This window comes from Lactuca saligna, chromosome 4 (genome assembly GCF_052625555.1).
Source record: "Lactuca saligna cultivar CGN05327 chromosome 4, ASM5262555v1, whole genome shotgun sequence".
Taxonomy (NCBI): domain Eukaryota; kingdom Viridiplantae; phylum Streptophyta; class Magnoliopsida; order Asterales; family Asteraceae; genus Lactuca; species Lactuca saligna.
In genome coordinates, this window is record NC_136420.1 from 187,648,515 (window position 1) to 187,655,477 (window position 6,963).

A 6,963-nucleotide genomic window follows, 5' to 3' on the forward strand; every position below is an offset into this window, starting at 1 on the left:
TTTTATATATTTTCAGCTATCATTATTCATAAGTGAATAAAAATGAATCTGGTTTTTACTACAGTATATTCGTTATTCACTTACGAATAAAAACTATGATTAATGTTTTTTTACAATTTAAGTATGATTCATATATGATTATAGCATATACTAAACATAATATATTCATATTTAAATATTAGACGATGCATTCACTTGTGAATATTACATAATATATTCACGTGTGAATGTTAGATGATATATTCACTTATGGATATTATATGATATTTTCATATGTGAATATTATATAGTATTACATGGTATATCACATGAGAATAGTACATAGTATATTCACTTGTGAATATTAGATCGCATATTCACTTATGAATAATAGTTGGTATATTCATATGTGAATATTGCACAATATATTCATATATGAATATTACAATGTGTTTTTAGAAATATATATAATTTTTATATGTTATTCACATATGAATAACATACAGATTTGAATATTTGTTTTGTGTTTTAATAATCACAAATTAATTTAGGTGAGAAAACATATTCATATGTGAATATAACGTGGTAATTTAGTTTATGCATTTCATGAAACAGTTGGAGTGCATATAAGTTAACTTTTTTAAAAATGTGATAAATATGATACTTTGACTACTTAAATCTCACTAAATAGTAGATTGTAGAGAAATATATGAAAATTTCAAACAAAAAATTATTTGATCTTTTTCTAACCTTAATTATGATGTTTTATTTGATGAACGATGTTGAATAAATGATACGAATTGAATTTTTTGTTGATTATCGATGATGTTGTTCTAATGATGTTGGGAGTATAATTAATCGTAGATGTTGAAGATATGTTCGTATTCAAACAGAATTGAAGGTTGGATTGAAAGAGCAAAAAACGAATAAATTTCAACTGTTTGTATTAGTGATTGAAGGCTATTATATGATATTTACAAGTTTGTCACCGTGTCCTTTATGTTTAGAGGCTAATTAAATGAGTGTCTGAGAATGATTCCCCCATTCTCAACCTTTTTTTATTTTCTCAATTGAACCCACCTCTCTCTCTCTCTCATATATATATATATATATATATATATATATATATATATATATATATATATATATATATATATATATATATATATATATGTTAAATTCACATATGAATAGAACAAAACTGAGTTTATGTTCTATTCACATATGGATATAACATAATTTAGTGTGAATATACCATAAATATAAGTTTAATATACAAATATTCATTTATGATATATAAAATAGTTTCTTTGTAAATGTATATCAAATTCATTTATCTTCCACTCACTGATGAATAAATGTATATAAAATAGTTTAGTATACAGTTAGTCAACCACAATGAAAAAAACATGTTTGAAGCGGAAAAATATCTAGGGTATAAAATTCTTATCATAACTGTTATATTCATATATGAATAACTTATATATATTCCTACTATATTTTTGTTCTATTCACATAGGAATACTTCCATATTGATATGTATTATATTAATAAAAACTATTGAATACCTATATTCGTATATGAATGACTATATATATATATATATATATATATATATATATATATATATATATATATATATATATATATATATAGAGAGAGAGAGAGAGAGAGAGTTAGGTTCATATACGAACCTTAACTATTGTTTTATTGTAAGACCAAACTTCAACCATTGATCTACAAATGGGTATGATCTACATTTTCTTTTGTATTACCTAAATTAAAATAGATGTATAAATGGAAGAAATTCGAATGTTTAAAATGATAATATATTTTCGGTTGTTTAATTAGGTCTCATATCTGTTTAATTAGGGTTCAGATTGACATATTGTTTTCATGCCTCCTTAATTAATCAGGTTTTTATGTAGTTCATTTGAAGTTGTCATACTCAACAATTCTAATTTTTCTATGATAATGGGTCTCGTCAATGATGAAATCAACACCGGTATAAGCAAGGGATATGTTTGATTTCTATTTGGATTAAATGTATGATTTTATCTATTTTTTGTTTATATTTTTTACGTTATGTTTCATAAACTGGTTATTTTTCCATTGCTTCATTCCATCATCATATGAAATTCTTGAAGAATTTTATATTTTGTCATTCATAAAGAATCATAGATTCTTAAAGAATCATATATTCTTAAACAATTTTGAAAATATATACATTCTAACAGATTATTCATAATTAACTTAAATAGTTCTGTTAAATTGAACAAAATAAACGAATTTGTTTTGTAATAAACTTACAAATTAATATGGCTTTTATATATCATATTATCAGTCAATTGAAGAGGATGAATGATCTTCTTAATCAGTAGGTTTTGAAGCATTGCATGGGACACAAGAAAACAATGTATCAAAAGTTGGTTTTGGATATAGTGGAAGCTCATTATATTATGATTCAAGGATGTGTGAAACCACATTATGAGAATGTCGTTATTGAAAGAAATGTAGTTGTGGAAAGGAAGAGACTTTATAGGATTTGCAATAAGTTGATAGATCATGATATGAGGAATTGTCCTTATAGGAAGATATAATGTGATTGAATTTCAATTTCATTTGCAAGTAATTTTATTTTTTCATGGTTATGAGAATTTATTTTCATCAAATGTTCGGATATGTCTGATAATGATTTCATTGAATAAGATAATTATAATTATATATTTTTTTAATTTCATTGAATTAGATAATTACAATTATATTTATTTTCATCAAATGTTGGAATACATTTATACCAGCAGTATATATTCTTCAAGAGTTAAGTAGGATAACAAGATGTATTAAATTTGGAAGTATTATTTGTATTTGCTCAGATGTATCATGTTGATTTTAGTTAATTGTATTTTGGAGTCAAGAATTCATTTTATCAATTGAAAATATAAATAATAATGAAATTTGTAAATTTTTTAATGAATATTGTATTACCCAAAAATATGAACCGGTTAACATGCAGTTGCTCTAATTTTGATTGTTCAGTTACTTTTTTTTTTGCCAATTCTTCTTATTACTCGCCTATAAATCCAAATGGACAATGAAAAGAAAAGTAACTTCCTAATGGAGAATGAAATAGTGAATCAGATCGTGCATAATCAAAGCATCGGAATGGAGAATGAAATGCCTGATGAGTTTTTGCAGAATGAAGAATTTATCACTTACCAACAGTCAGAAGATCCAATCGATTGGTTAGATAATACAAATGACGAAAACCATGTTTCGGATTATGTTGGTCAAGAAGTAAATGAAGGTACAAACTATTTGAATAACACAAAACTACAATCAATGTTATTTTTGTAATTCACATTCTTGCAAAAATATGGTTAATATTTCATTTTTTTGTAATCATTATAATGTTATGTATGAACTGATACAGAAATCAGAAGCAGTAGTTGTTTATTCTTTAGGAATGTGTTTTATAAACTATATTAAACCACAAATTATTCTTACATTATTCTGTAAGAATGGTACTAATAAAACATTAACTAACATATTACATTTGCAGAACAACTTGTAGCTGTAAGTGATTATACATCTCCGGGTGGGACATATTATTATACACCCAAGACCAATGAAGATGTAAAGCCTAAAGTCGACGACATATATGATACATATGAAGTAGCTGTAGAAATGTATAAAAATTATGCACTTGAAGCAGGTTTTGATATTACGCTACGATCAAACAAGAAGAAGGCGGATGGTACTTTCACCAATAGGTACTTATTATGTAACAAGCCTAACACTGGTAATGTTAACACTATTGATATTCTGTACAAAAAAATAAAACGAAGAAAAGATATACATAGGATAGAATGTCAGGATCATATTATATTCAAGCTCGTTCCTCAGATAGGAAAATATGTGGTCCATGAATTCGTTGAAAGATATAATCATATGTTGATACCTAAGGCTAATATGCATTTTTCATGTGCGAAAAGAAAACTAGATTTGTGTTAGCAAACTTACATTTATAACATATCTAAGAATAATCTTGGGGAAAAAAAAGCTTATAGGTTAATGTGTGGTCTCCAAGGTGGGTGTTCAGTTCGTGGTGGATTGGCGATTGATTACAAGGATTGTGCTAGGAATTTAAATTGTTTTATTGGTGCTAGCGATGCCCAATTGACTGTCAACATCATGGAAGAGAGAGTTAAATATGCCCCAAAATTTTCATTTGAGTTTAGAGTCGAGGAAAAAAAAGAATATTTTCGATGTTTTGGGCTGACGAAACTTCTAAGTATAACTAAAAGGAGTTTGGGGATGTTGTTTCATTTGATGCCACCTACCAGACTAACAGGTTATTAGTTTATTAATATTTTTTATCTATATTTTCATGATTATGACATATTTTACATTTAGGCATAACATGGTGTTTGTTCCATTTACTAAAATTGATTCCATAAGAGGTGTGTCACATTTGGTGCTGGATTGCTTACCCGAGAAGACACAAATTCTTAAAAATGGATACTAAAATGTTTTTTTGAAAGCTTTTGGGAGTCCACCTAAGATTATAATATCTGATCAAGATCTGCCAGTCAAAAAAGCCGTTGATGAATTGTTACCATTCTCCAGTCATCGTTTATGTATGTGGCATATAATAACAAAATTACCAAAAAAATGCCACTATTATTTTCTACAATTGTGTATTCCTTACAAAAGTATTTCTTATTTAATATACAATTTTTGTTATTCATTGTTATATAACATATATTTATTTGTATTGTTACATATTTATGTTCTTTGTATTTTTTAGTTAACTTGGGAAATTGTCAACAATTCAGAATTTAAGAAACGTTTCAACAACTTGATATGGAATGAAAAAATTAATGAATTAGAGTTTGAATCCGGATGGGACAGTATGATTAAATAATTTCATCTTGAGGATAATGTAACACCTGATTCCCGGTATGCATTTAATTTAAGCATTTCTGTATTTCCTCTGGGACTCGACGAGTTGGTGGCCTAACTCGTCAAGTATGGTTGCGATCCACAGACATTTTAAGTGACCTACTTGGCGAGTTGGTGCTCTTTGAGGGAAACCCTAAATTTGAGGGTTTGCACCCTATTTAAACGTCTTATTGCAGCCTCCATTGTCCCTTATGCTCCAAACACACTTCTTATCAAAACCCTAGCCACTTTGAGTGATCTAAGGCCATTTTTGGTGCTTTTGGGTGGTTGTGAAGCTTGGAAGGAAGGTGGAAGCTTGGTAATTCGAGTTGGAGCTTGTAGATCGAGAGATCTTATTCCATTTTCAGATCAATCAAGGTAAATGCCCCCTATTTTGGTCTTTCTTTTAGTTGTTCAACTTCAGGGCTTAGATTTTGGGTGCATTTAGGGCATTCTAAGCCATTTCCAGATTTGTTATGGGATTCATGGAGTTCTACTTTCAGATCCGAGTCATTGGAGGGGTCTCATGGCATAAAGGTGCCAACTTTATGGCCATGAGAGCCCCATGCACATTGTAGAGCACCTTTTATGGATTTGTGAACCAAAAACCCCATGCAGGTGCACCGAGTTTGAAACTTTAGGTATAAAATGGACATTAGGAGGCCAAATCTATGGTTTTGAGGTGTTAAGACCTATTTAAATCGACTGTATTGTATAGGTCAAGGATGGACTCGCCGAGTTGTTCTTGGGACTCCACGAGTCGAGGCGTAATGACCACCGAATCCATTCTACGAATGGACCAGTCGTTAGGGAGGGGAGTCTCATAGATGTTTAGACGCGAAAAGGACCTGAGAACCATGGGACTTGAAGAGTGTATGAACAGACTCAGCGAGTCTAAGGCAATCTCCCAATCTTTGAAGATAGACTCGACGAGTCGTACATACAACTCAACGAGTCATAGACTGAACGTGTTCATATGAGGGAGATTAACTCGACGAGTTGTTCATACAACTCGGCGAGTCAGATGAAGGCTCATTCGGAGTTATTTTAGAAGGAGAACTCATCGAGTCGTTTTCAAACTCAAGGACTGGAGGCGTGAAGAAGGACAGATGAAAGGATAGGGACTCGACGAGTTGGCGGCCTAACTCGACGAGTCGGTTCAAATAGAAGTTGACTTTGACTTTGACTTTGATGTAGTTAAGGGTAAAATAGTCATTATACCCTAAGAGTAGTTATCGGTGTCAGATTAAGTGTTTTATGGATTAGAGTCGGAGGACCGCCAGAGCAGCAGTCAGACATCTGCATATAAGCTTTTCAGCAGTCAGCCTTGCGAGGTGAGTTACCTTCCAGTAGCGGTGGGTCTACGACCACAATATCGGTCCACCAGTACGAGTTGTATGTTAGATGATTGTCTTTGTGATATCATTTAGGTTTGCTACTACCTGATATGTTATATGCTGGCATGATATGTTATATGTGATAGTAGTAGAGTTCGGCTGTTAGGACCGAAGGGTAGGTCAGGCACCCCAGATATGTCTGATAGTATGTGATGATATGTTTATATGCTGGCATGATATGTTATATGTGATAGTGGTAGTAGGAGGGGAATAGTCCCCAAGTTCGGTTGTTAGGACCGAAGGGTAGGTCGGACACCCCATGTATGTCTGACAGTATGTTTATGTTATGTTATATATAATAGTAGCAGTAGGGGGTGAAATAGTCCTCGAGGTTCTGTTGTTAGGAACGAAGGGTAGGTCAGCACCCCAGAAGGGCTTGGGTAGGTCGGCACCCCAGAATGGCCGTATCGGGTAGGTCAGGCACCCTAGAATTTCCCGACAGTATGCATGCTACGTGATTGTATGGTATGTGGTACGTTAGGGGAACTCACTAAGCTTCGTGCTTACAATTTACAGTTTTGGTTTCAGGTACCTCTTCAACGAAGCGGAAGGAGATGGTGCGGTAGCAGCACATCATACACACACGCATTGGTTTTCCACACTTGAGATATTCTAAGATTGTACTCTGACATGTTACTATTTA